This window comes from Sander vitreus, chromosome 8 (genome assembly GCF_031162955.1).
Source record: "Sander vitreus isolate 19-12246 chromosome 8, sanVit1, whole genome shotgun sequence".
In the NCBI taxonomy this organism is placed as follows: Eukaryota; Metazoa; Chordata; class Actinopteri; order Perciformes; family Percidae; genus Sander; species Sander vitreus.
In genome coordinates, this window is record NC_135862.1 from 10,403,258 (window position 1) to 10,416,444 (window position 13,187).

General features: G+C 42.5%; 1 protein-coding gene across 1 annotated transcript in view; it reads left to right on the forward strand.

The window, feature by feature from the left end:
- Positions 1-13,187, forward strand: part of znf469 (zinc finger protein 469) — a 151,810-nt gene that overhangs the window by 103,295 nt on the left and 35,328 nt on the right. The window contains exon 3 of the mRNA XM_078256219.1: positions 4,208-4,422. The gene's annotated coding sequence lies outside the window, so the exon portion shown is untranslated. The remainder of the gene's footprint in view (positions 1-4,207; positions 4,423-13,187) is intronic.

The following is a 13,187-nucleotide window of genomic DNA, read 5'->3' on the forward strand; positions in this document are numbered from 1 at the left end:
CCCCTAATTGAGAGTTACAGGAGTGTTGGTGTGGGTGGTGATGGGGCGGCCTTTCATTGGGGCTCTGGGTGTGTCAGCGACATGACCTGGAATGACACTGGTACTGTACATCGTCACTGCAACTGTGGCAAAATCAGATTGCATCATGATATCATTTTACATCTTGAAAGAAAAGCAGTGCTCTTTCTGTACTTTACAGCCTTTAAGCCATGAAGCTATATGCATGTCAAACTGTAGTCATTATAATATTAAACACAGACCTGAGCCTTGATCTTTTCTTCAGCAGCTAAGACACTTTATTGTCAAGTCTTGTTCAAGAGGCAGTCCTGGGTACCACACAGTACTTACTGTGTGTGCTTCAGAGTGCACCAACTGTTGTGGCGCATAATGTGGCACACAGCCAGGCTACAACACTTGACTCCACTGTCATCTTGCCATGGCTACACTGATTTATCCTTCTTTTTTTTGTCCAGACAAGCTGCTGTGTAGAATTAGGAAAGGTGAATGTCAGAACGCTTTTCTCATTGCTATATTTAGTTTTAGGGAATTATATAATAACTATACAGTAGGTCAATGAATGTCTACCTGCACATTGACTCAAAAAGGTCACAGTTTAATGAGTCTTTTGACCCAGGTGTTAGTCCCTGAGGGGAGGTTAGAATACTCTATGGTCATTAAAACACTTTATATGTTTAGCATTGGTGTTTAATATGACTTTTTCTGCCACCGAGCGAGAGAGAGAGTCCATTTAGACGGTTGGCAGAGTATATGGATGTGGGTTTAAGGGTAAAGTATAAAGCAGTGCTTTTTTAATGCCCTGCATGAACTTATACTTGTTTAAACTAGTACAACACAGGTCATTGGTATCCTGATATGCACAGGCCCCAGGGCTGGGTTTAAACAATCTCCATATTCATCCTGGAAATGCTGAGGAGTTGATCTTTGGCTCCCTCACTTTGATACATCTCACAAAGGTTTTCTGTATTAAAAACACAAAAGCCCCCTCCCTTTCCATCTGCCTCGACTCTGCTTCCAATTCAGGTCGTTAACAGTGAAATTTAAATTTCACAACAACCTATGATTGAATCATGAAGTCTAATAGGATTCCAGCTGCCATCCAAAGGCAACTTGATTCCGCTGCACTGAATAAACCTTAAATCCTATTGTATGTTGTTGTGCCATTTATCCAGTTTAATTCACTTGAATGCCTATGTGATATTACCACAAACTATTCTTAGAGTTATTACCATTAAGAAGTTCCATTCTGTACCATAATATTGTACTTTCTTTTGGCCCAACCCAGGCTGGTTGTTTTGCCAAATGTGTATAATGCCTGACAGTCAGACCTTTTCCTGTGGCTTTTGAAATCCAATCACAGAGGCAGCCTGTTTTGGATTTTCTGTAATCTGAAGTTCCTGTGAGGTGATGGTGTTGTTCTTCCTCTAGACTGCTCTGTATGAAGGGTGGTTTTAACCTAGTGGTGTTGAGATATTCACCCATAAATCCCCTTACTTTGATATTTAATGTTATCCCTGTTGGGATATAGGCAGTCAGTAAGACATTTGATGTTTTCGAGCGTGATACAGCTCTCTTTTTTCACCTCTCATTGAAATCTGTTGTTTATAACAAGTGGATTTTTTGCACCTTTTTACACATGCAGCCGGTTTTTGGTCTGAATTCAGTTTACAATATTGTTCACAACAGGATTCAACAGAAATGGCATATGTGTGTTGCACCAGCTTAAATCAGCAAGGTACAGTAAGCTCAGTTAGGCACAAAGGTTTGAACCCTCAAACAGAAACAGGGAGCAGGGTGAGAGAGATGTTGTGTAAAACAGTTAGTGCCACACTTTGCCTCATCCGTGTCTGTAAATGGACTGTATGTACATTACAGCTCAACTCAACCCCTAGTGGCTGGATAGAATATTGTGTCCTTTCCAATTCCACCTCAGTCCTAAATCCCAGTTTCAGATCCTGAAACACAATCACATCTTTTTGAATAAATATATCCTCCATAACTGACAGCCTGTCATTACTGTTCTAATTTTCCTTATTATAAGGACACTTAGTGCAATTTTAATCTATTTATATCGTTATGGTAATGACAACATTTGATTGCATAGTAGACAGTAAACAAACAACAGCTTTCAGATGTTGGATTAGTTTTTTTCTGTCTCTAAAGCCCCAGATTAAAGACATAAAAGACCACAGAAGGATTGTCCGTGACGCTGGTTTTTGGAGGATTAGTGTTTCTTAGCATTAAAGAGCACTGAAACTAGTGTGTCTCCCCTTTCTCTGTCGTCCCTCGACCAACCCACTCCAAACCCCAACCCCAGGCCTGAGCTTTCACAGCCTACACTGAAGACAGCCCATAACCTTAAGTACTGTTTTGTGGGCCTGTGTAAATTTGACACCATTATGCCACAGCGTGGGTCTGTGTAGGTGTTAATGTTAGTGTGAGAGATCACCAGAGATCTGTATGATCCCTGCTTACTTCATCATGTGCTGCCAAAAAAGTTGCTCTCTTTTTTATTACATCACGCAGACCTTTTGGTCTTTTGTCTCCTTTCTGTGATCTTTTGAATCTCCCTACATCTTTTCCTGCAATCCGCTAGTTCTTCATGTTGTTTTAGAATACAGTACTTGTGTTTCTCCTAGCTGTTCTTTTAATTATTCCTATTGAGCAATCCAGAAACCACTACTGCATCTGAAACTCTTGTAACTTTATTTGAAGTCATGGCTGCCATTTTCTGTGAATGTGCTTCTGTTGGGACATCATTTGCAGCAGTGGCGGTCCTGGTGGATGTAGTGATGTGCTGCGGTGGTGTCTCTTTCAAATTTTCAGCAGGTTCAAGACCCAGCTGTCATTCTATGAACTGGAGCCTGATCTGCAGCATTTACTAGCAAACAAGTTCTCTCAGATTTTAGGGGAATCGCTACTTTGAACTTCCATTTTTGCTATTTCATGTTTCTCTCTTAAGTCGAGTGAATTCCCCTTTGCCGACACATTTTTCCTAATTACAAGTTAATCTGAAACTTTAAACGTCACTGTTTTTACTACTCTTTTCTTTTCCTTTGCACCTCTCTGTCTATGCCATGGCTCAGTTTAAACTGGCACACTTGGTAGAGCTAGGTTTGAGTGTGGTGGCACTGGGGGCAGGGTGCAGAGCTTGCCTGGGTTGAGCGTACCCAGCCCCTCATAATTACAGACAGTAAACAGCTAGTGCTTTTATGCCTTTTTTCCCCGTCTGATGGGGAGAGAGTTCACTTTGGCGTAAGAAGAAAAAGCAGAGAGGATGAGAAGAACGGCAAAGACAGTCATCCTTATTTTGGGTGTTGACGATGTTAGCCGTTTGAAAAGAGGGTTTAGGGTTAGGTTAGGGACAGGTTTATAGTCACACAAATACACAGAGACAGACATTGTCCCCACCCCCTAGAACTCAACACTCACACTTCTTCTTCCTGAGCGACAGTCTTTTGATGTGATCTTGTAAGTCTTAATTAGATCTTCCAACAACACCCCTGGTTAAATGTCTCTTCTCTTTTTACATTTCTCCCTAAAACTGTCAAATTGATCACCCGTCTTGCTCTGTGTTTCTCTCTGAGTGTGTCTGTGTTTTTCTTTCTGTCTGCCTGCCTGTCTGTGTCCTTCCCTCTGTCTCTCTCCCCCTCTCTCTCAAGTTAATCTTTGCTGCCTCACACTCTTCACTTGGTCCAAATTTAATTCTCCTCCCTCTGCTTTCCTTCTTCGTTTTACCTCCCTTACCTCACACACACACACACACACACACACACATACACACTTTATCTTTCCTAACTGCATTGCCAGTTATGCTAAAACAACTCTAAGGCATTGTACTCAATGTAAAATTTCAAAACAAACAAAGAACAGTTGGTGGATTTGAACTACATGCTATATACCATCTATGTGTCTCTTCACCTCCTTCCTCATCTCTCTCTGTCCCTCTCTGTCTGTGCACTGCACAGCGCTGGCAGGCAGGCGATGGGACGTTTTCTTTGGCATTCTGCTCCCCCTCTCTTGGCCGGGACAGGCCCTGGAGCGTGCTACTGGCTAGGAGTGTGGAAGGGAAGCGGGGAGGTAGTGAAGGAGGAGGGGAGGGAGGGAGAGAGGGCTTGGGAGGAGGGAGACTGGAGGGGTGGAGGCGTGGTCTCCAGCTGGTAATGAAGTCTTCTCTTTTCATCCTCAGAAGGCAGAGTGTGAGCGGACGGGCCCGGGGTCTGCGCGGCTCCACTGCTTTCTCTGCCTGTAAAGTGTGCTGAGCACCCCTCCGCTCAGCGCTAAGCTGCCTTTGCTTCAGCGCCCGTCTCCCACAGCTGAGAGATACAAAGAGACCTAGTCTGAGAGAGACCGCTACAGTCATGAGGCTTCCCCTTGTATCGGCTCCACAGCATTGCTCTTGAGGTAAGACTTCAGACTGTCTCCTTCTCGTGTGCTGCTCCTACCTGTCTCTCTCTCACTGCTCTCCCTTTAGTGTCTGTCTGTCTCTTTTGATTGTTGTGGTGGGGGGTGGGGGTGTGATGGGGGCTGTCCGGTTTAGATCCCGCCCACTTTGAATGTGCATCTGTGTTGTGAATATACTGTATGTGCAATGGTATGTATTTCTGCATGTGTGAGCATGCACACATGAATACTGTATGTGTGGATCTGTGTCTGTGCACATTTCCTACACTGTTTATGTATGAACGCAGACAGACAGAGTCAGCAGCCAGTGAAAGTTTTATGTTAATGGCGACAAATGGCACCTACTGGTCAGGCAAGGAAGAGGGTCAGACTGGGGCTGAGACATTCTGGAAAAAGGACGATGGGAACTTTGTAGCAGCAGTTAACTGGAAGTGGATATTCTCTGATAATTCTGTTTTTCAGAATTGCTTTTGTTGTCAGGTAAATTTAATATCACTCTGTTGACTTTCATTGTTGGTCTGCTGCTAATGCAATGTATACAGTGATGCTACCCTATAATTGTACATGAGCTGTTAAATGTTGTACAGTGCGGCTTGTGTGTGTGTGTGCGTGTGTGTGTGCGTGTGGGCACGTGTGGAGATATGTATTTGCACTGTTGAAGGCAGATGGATGCAACAGGCTATTGGGGCTCATCTCTGTAAATAAACGAAGACAGGAGACCGTCTGTACTCATGTGCAGCCCAGTGACACCAGGCTTTGAAGTGATTTCAGTGGATCTGTCCTCCTCCCCGCTGGGCAATTCAGATCCGGCCTGCGACTCACTCACTTTCATCCACATTTCCTTGGAAATCCATCCATCTGTATTCTTTCACTCACCTCCTTCCTGCTCCCATTCACCCCATGAGTTGATGCACCCTAGTACCCCTTGGTAAGGCCTTCACCTCCTATCAACACCTCCTGTATTCCATAGACAGTATTCCTACAGTTTTATTCCCCATCCCCACCAGTCAGACTAGACTTCTGGGGAACGGGTCTTTCCGATACCTCTCCTGGAAAGAAAAAAAAAAAAAACTAAGCAACTTTCCATTAGTTTCTGCTGGGCCATGAGAATTATGGTTTCCCAAATGAATAGTGTACAGGAGCCCGGCTTAATTGAAAAAACACAAGCATGGTCTGCCATGAAGGAGACGGTCCTTGTGTCACTGTTGAACTGTGCGAATGTACTTTCCAGAGCTGGCGAGTGGGAGAGAAAGAGGGAGGAAAATACCAAAAAGAGCATGAGATAGAGGACAGATGGAAGGCTGAGGCAAATAGAATTATGAAATGGAAGTGTGGAAAATCAAAAGGGCTGATTGAAAACATTGTGGGTACCGTACAAAATAGATTTGGAGGTGAATGCAGTGGAATCATCAGGGAACACAGAAAATTATGTAAAAAAAATCTTCTCAAGTGTTTTACATTCTAGTTTGGCCTTATCTGGTCTGTCAGTTAGGACAGTGTGTATAAAAGGGGACTTTAGTGGGATAGAATGGCAGAAGGAAGAAACTGTTTGCTGGTCATTAAGCCCCAAAGGGCAACAATAGAACCCATAGTAAAACCTGCTGCATTTAACCCTACTGTAGCAGTGTGCTCAGCTGTGAGAGTGTCTGTATTGCAATCAGACCACCAGTGAGTTGGTTCTATGTTACTTTATTTCCCATATGAACAATACTTGACATACTGAATCAATATCTGCGTCATTATCTTTTCTTGTGTCTGCTGTCTCTGCTGCCTCCCCCTCTTCTGTCTCTCTGACCCCCTGCACTCTATCTCCCACCCTATCTGCTGTGTTTGTGTGACATGTTTGTGTGGCAACCCCATATGGTGATGATTGAGACCCTGTCTTTTGGTTCAGAATGGCACATTTGTCACACACATGTTTGCCAGCAGCTGCTGTTGCTAGGGCTGCAGGGGAAAGCATCTATTGTTGACTTCCTCACTGGGTGGCTCATTTGTTTGTCAGGGTACCGTGACCCCTGACCCCGCTACCACCTCCTGCCTCTCACACTACTGGCCGTTAAGGTAACTCTAGAATCCCTGACACCCCCACTCTTCCACCACACTTATGCCTGCATGAACACCGGGAGAGAGAAATATGGAAAGATCAACAATTGCAACAGTAGGTCTTAGTTAAAGTAAGTCTTCTAAGGAAACATCCACAGGGATTCTGTGATGAAAATGCATGCAGGCAGGATGACCTCACTGTAACCAGAGAGAGTGTGGGGAGATTGAAGTGTGAACACAAAGACAACATTCCAAGGAGAGACACTTTCTTTTCTTTGTATGATTGATACACATTTGCATTTTAGACGATTAATCATAATCCCCCAACCAGATACTGTGACTACTCACTTATAGTATTAAATCTAGTTCAGAGTCTAAGGGGCATGATAATGGCTATAATGTTGGTTTATCATAAGCTCAGCAGGTACTGTCCAGACAAGTCACTAATGTTACGTAGGACCGGGGAGGTTATTCATCCCTTAATTCCCACGTTGAGTGATAGGGTCACGACTTCTGACCTCTCCATCTTACTCCTGACTTTCATGAGGCTTCAAAGGTGAAAGATGAACAGCGACTTCAAGCTCAGAAGAAAATGCTTATGTCAGTGGTTTAATCTGCCTTTCATCACCAGTGATGATGTTTAAATGAAAATGCATCTTACTGGTTAAATGATATGATATTTGGGGGTTTCCTGGCAACCATTTGAACCACCTTGTCTGTGACACACGTTATTGTCCCTCTGCAACACTCATTGCTTTGCTCATCCACACTTAGACAAATTTACAAATGTCATATGCCAAGCACAAAACGTAGGGGCAGTCACCAAACAGGGCCATACAGAGAAAGACAAAAATGCCTACACACAATCTGTATATCCTACCATCAAATTCTAGTCAACATTTTCTCAGCAGGGATTTGTAGATATAAACTTGTTGCCTGGCTTAAAAAATATCCTAACAGGTGGTAATCTAAGTGTATTGTCAGTCTGACTATTGAATTATAGAAGAAACAAAATGTGTGACTCTAGTACTGTGTAAACAATGCCATGCCATACTGTTTTTCTTTAAAAAAAATGTACAGCTGGTATCAACATAATGTAGATATTCCCATGGGAAACACACAAACTATTTTATCATTCTGAATTGCAAAAAGATACATGATCCGGCCCCTGAGAACTGCACTCCTTGCTCGCTCCATCTTTTGGATTAGATAAAGAACCGTTTGAAAGTGTTGCTAACATAAGAAATAAAAAGCATCAGCAAGGGGGAAAAGAAAGGAAAGAGATATTGTCCTTACTTGGTCATACCTGAACGGCATGAGTTGTGAATGTATAATAATCAGATTTCGATTTATTTGTTCGACAGACTCTCCAGATTTGCTCCCACTCACTAAAACTTTGAGAACATGAAAGTTGGTGGTGAAACTTTTTTTTTCTTTCAATAAACACATTAGCAGGCCAAACCTTAATTTAGTTTCCCATATAATTTTCAGCTCAATTTAAATACATAATTTAAGAGTTGCCTTCGTGATTAAAATTATCAACATTTTGTGTGTCAACGGACCATAAACTTGATTTACAAACTTTTACTGATATAGACAAACTTTTCACAGTATCTGAAACTCTGTGTATGAGCACTGTTAGTTTAAGTTTTGTATTTTGGTGATGGGCCTACACTTCTGTTCAGATTTGCATCATGGATTATGCCTCAAAAATCAATGAGCTATAGTTGCTGCAGTAAAATAGATTGTGGTATGAGTTAAATAGTTTGTTTGGTAGAGCTGATGATGGAAACCATAGTGTTCGTTGTACAGTAGTTTTCTTTCTTATTATCTTCTTGTAAACAGATTTTTCATGACCTACACTATGATGTTTGTCAAATGTCTCCATATAGTTTGAAAAGAAAGATAACATGTTTTTCATAATTTGGGCTATAGATATTGAGGGTACGGCAGCATGATTAATTGAATTCTGACTCAGTTCCTGTAGCTGTCGAGATACAAACAGTAAAATTAGCCTTTGGTGACAAAATGTGTGTGTGTTAACTAGAATACCTACATTTTTACTGGCATGCTCTTTTTTATGCATTTTCTGTAATGCTTCAGTTCAACAAATACAGTTTTGTTGCAAGGGCCTTGTGTAATATCAGGACGCTGAACTGCTTAACTGCTCAAGCCAACTATGCAGGCCTGTCTCTATCACCCACACACTGTTGAGTTAATCAGCTTCCTGAGGTTTACTACTGACCACCTAGTTAGCCCACACCTAGAACTGGGCCTGTAGATATCTGGAGATATCTGGATGTGGAGGCAGAGGTATCTTAAGATGACCAGTCTCAGTGCAGTGCAGATGTAAAACACGTGACTTGCAGGAGAGGAGAGTCCCTCGTGGTTCCATCAGTCAGAGCTTTCCCCTTTCTCCCTATCTGTGACCTCTTCCAACAGGACACATTAAGCATATTTTCCATCGTACCGTTGACTCTGTTTGTCAGCTCACACCTTCGATCTATAGAGCCCCCTGAGCTCCCACACAAATCCACTCACAGACTCGCAGACTGATGTATATGTGTGTGCATGTGTATTGTAGCGTACATTTTATGCATTCTTGACTATAAGTCCAAGTATCTCTGTCAGATTGCGGGCAGTATACTGTGTGTCTACTGACAAATAACTGTTGGATCAGCCGCCACGTGTTTATTAGACACTTTATCCAACAGGCAGAAAATTGGCCTGAATATTTGCCTGCTCCTCTGCTGCTTCTGCTGCTTGAATGCAGACCCAGCAGCTCTGATTGCTTCTGACAGTGACAACAAGAACCGGCTGCCTGAGAAGACTTTCTGAAGACCTCCTCCTGCATCTGCACAGAAAAGTCAGAAGAATGAGCCAAATCAAACAAGAACTTGCTTTTCCCTCTGAACGTCTTTGCGAACTTTCTGGAACTTAGAGGTTATAGTGTTAAAGTTGGGTTACCACCACACAAGTGACGCAGTGGTTGGCAGTTGTCTGTAGGAGATGTTAGAACTTAGTGGATTTTTCAATGTACTGAGATTAAATTAAATAGACATCTCTGTATTTGATCTGCGTGATGCATGGGCCTGCAGTAGTGAACTCAGGTCTTTGGGGGCAGGGAATGAGGGAAACCACCAGTAAATTATAGCTCAGGCACATCCCCAGACGCTTTGGCCAGGGTCCTAGAGCTAAACAGCTTTAGGACCGCTTTCCCTTTTTCAACTCCTTTTCCGCTACATTCCTGCTCTTCCCCTCTCACTCCTGCGTTTCGCTCCAGATGTGGCATTGTTTGGACACATTTGTTTTGGGCTTGGGCCGGTAGACCTGCGCAGAGTCTGATGTCATGCTCTATTTAAAGGGAAAGCCATGAGAACTGGGTGGAAAGGAGCGCGCTGTGGTCTCACTTCAAAGCTGTCTCTGTCTACAGTAGGACTACTGATGACTGTCATCCGTGGCACAGCAATCTGTGTCATGGACAGATGACCACATTCATTTTAAGTGTTGACAGAGATGTCTTTCTGAAAAGGTTCAGACAGGAGGCACCACTTTTCACAAAGAAAGATGGAATTTGTGTTTTGTTTTATCACATTGCCCACCGGGTTTACTGAAGTTATCTAGTAGTAGTTATTTAGAATAATTTGCCATTCATACAAAAAATACTTTACTGTGTTTTATTTTAAGCTTGTACTATGGCTGTTCATGGTGTAACTGAGTAAAACATAATACCATAGTTGGATAAAATGAAAAGATAATGTCCTTAATTGAACCAACAAACAGGACAGGTTTTTTTTATGGGTCAGAGGAGTCACATGCTTCCTAAACTTTCATGCCTCTCTAATTAGCTCTGTCTGTCAATGAACCTGGCACCTCATGCCATTAAAGAATGGGATAATGAATCTCTTTCTCTCTCTGTCTCTCAGTGTGGGGTATGTGTATGCACAATACGCGTATAGTGTATTCTGCACCACTCTGAATACGAAAGAATCCATTGTTTTCCAGCTATAGGTGAGTTAGGAATGGCACCTTTTCTTTGCAGAAGGGATGAGGGCATCTTTTCCTCAATGGCTGAGCTTATTGTGCCTTCTTATTTAAACTGTCAGCATAGTGGAGAGCCTGCAGCAGCTGATCAGGCTCTACTGTTAGATTCCCCATGGGAGCTCTGCCTTCAACACTGTTTGGCCTTCAAACACATATATTTGCCAGGTCTTCTCTAGTATCCCCGGGCTCAAACAGCTATAAGCTTTAACCCCACTGCATATTTCCGGTTCAAACGGGCATGTTTGCTAGATATTCATCCCTCACTGTCCCCTCTCCTTGCTGTAGAGTGTTTACTCAAGGAGTTCACAGTGGCTTCTTGGCCCTTCAGGAGTTGAAAGCTGGAATGACACGAAGTGCTAGCAGACGGTGAGCGTATCTCCATTCAGTCATACTCACACACGTACAAACACAGAGAAACGGAAAGCAGCATTTGGATAATATAGTCATCAGACCCCCCCAGTCCCCCAGTGCAAAAGGTCCACATCCCGACACCGCTTAGCATTTCAAAAGCGTTGTTGCTCTTAGACTCTCAGCCACGAGTGGTTTGAAGGTGCAAGTCCTTCAGGTTTGAAGGTAAAACTTTCATCCTATGAAAGCAGGGTCTTGAATGTTTTTAAAAGCATTGCTTGCCTCACCTGTATGGTATGATGATCTTCAAAATCCAGGTGAGCTGTTTTGTTCTCTCAGGTGTTATATAGGTTGTATAGGCCATAGCTGTTGCTTTTTTTATTTTTTATTCCAAGGATATTTAAGTAGCTCCTCAAGATTGTGTTTCCCCACTTTCGGTAGCACACATAATTCTGTTCTTTTGTTTTTAGAGTATTTATTTATAAATGCAGATGTTTTTGACACAAAAATGTGGGTCTCGGTGGGTCTCTCTCTCTCTCTCTCTCTATCTCTATCTCTCTCTCTCAGCTCCAAGTTCAGTACAGTGCAATGCCACTGTGGTCAACATCTAAGACTTGGACATGGTTGCACACGTGCACGCACAGACATGCAAACAGACTTTTGGATCATTTAGATTTACTTCCATACAAGAACATAAACAATAAAGATGAAATCAGGAAAACCCTTCTCTAGCATGTGTCTCCTGTCTCACATACGCACTCACAAACACTGACACTTTACCTGACTGTGGTCCAGTGCAGCAACCAGTGTTTCCTCCAGCCGTATAGACAACAAATAGTGAAAGCATAACAGTTCAGCCCCAGGGTCATAAGGTCAAGCACATCTAGGTTATCAGTGCTTCCGCTCCAGATTCTGTTTATGACTGTATGTATACACACCATGCGGTCTGTTGGACAATTGTATACACCCCACACCCAGCCTCAAACTCACACAGCTGGCACAGCCAAACATTCACAGAGTCTGTTTTAGGAAATGGTGTGTGTGTGTGTGTGTGTGTGTGTGTGTGTGTGTGTGTGTGTGTGTGTGTGTGTGTGTGTGTGTAATCTCCCTCAACCTAAAGGTTTGTGAACCACCACCCACTAACTTAAACTGTTTAAGTTAGAAACAAATTATTTATTATATATTTATTTATTTTTTGCAGAATAATAGACTGATTGCTTCATATATTGTTCAGTCAGTGCCAGAAGCTCCATATAGATGTTTGTGGTCTCTCTATCTTGATCTACAGTACAACTGCCTGCATCTACATTCGTCCATTTCCCTTTGCATGAGCGTGGATCAAGATTTATTTGTGCTGAAACGTTGCAGGAAACAGAAAAAGAGCTGCAGGTCTGAATAAATACAGTCACACAGGGAGGAAAAGATGCTGTTTGTTCACACAAACTCTTTGAGTGCTACTAAACACTTACTTTTCAAGGGTAATGGCTCACCTTCAGTATAGGGCTATAACAGGTGGCTGTGCTGTAGAAATGGGAGGTATAGATGGGTGAAGTGACGGGGTGGAGTAATGACAAACTTCAGTGTAAATTAAAGTTAAACATTGTCATTTGAGGGGAGTGTCAGACTGGTTGAAATGGACCTTTACTTTGCGTTATTCTACTTTTTTTTTTATACAGTTTTGCCGTTTGTATCCCAGATTCTCCTTTTCCATTTACATTTAGGAAAGTCGGAAATCTAAACGGATCAAAAATCTGGTTATTCATGTAAAATGTCTTACTCTTCGTCAGTGGACAGTCACTTTTGCCAGGCATTAAATACATTTTTCATTGATTGCAAAAACAGTAAATATATCTATTGAAGCACAAAGTCTTAATTAAACATAAAAACAGCCCTGGAGGCAAAGTTAAGCTTCCTGTCAGAGTGGTAGCAATCCTGTTTTATGCCTGAACCATCTTGACTTTACGGACTTTACAAAATGGTCATCTCCATCAACTCTGTGTGTGTGTGTGTGTGTGTGTGTGTGTGTGTGTGTGTGTGTGTGTGTGTGTATTTGTAGCCATGACTACACACACACCTACATGTGTTTTTGTTTAATTGGCCCCTTGTGGTTTCACATGGCTCTCTGTTGGTTATATCTCTGCAGTAGAAAGTTAGTGCCCACCCCTCAACATTCAGCCTCAGCACAGTAGTGTATATCTCATTTCCGTGTTTGCATGTAGCCCTAAACTGCCAAGGAGAAGAAAGGGATTTCTTATGTGAACCATGTGTGACTGCTGACGCAGATGGGAGAGGTTAAAGCAGCGGGGAACTTAAAGAGTGCCAATCTGTTT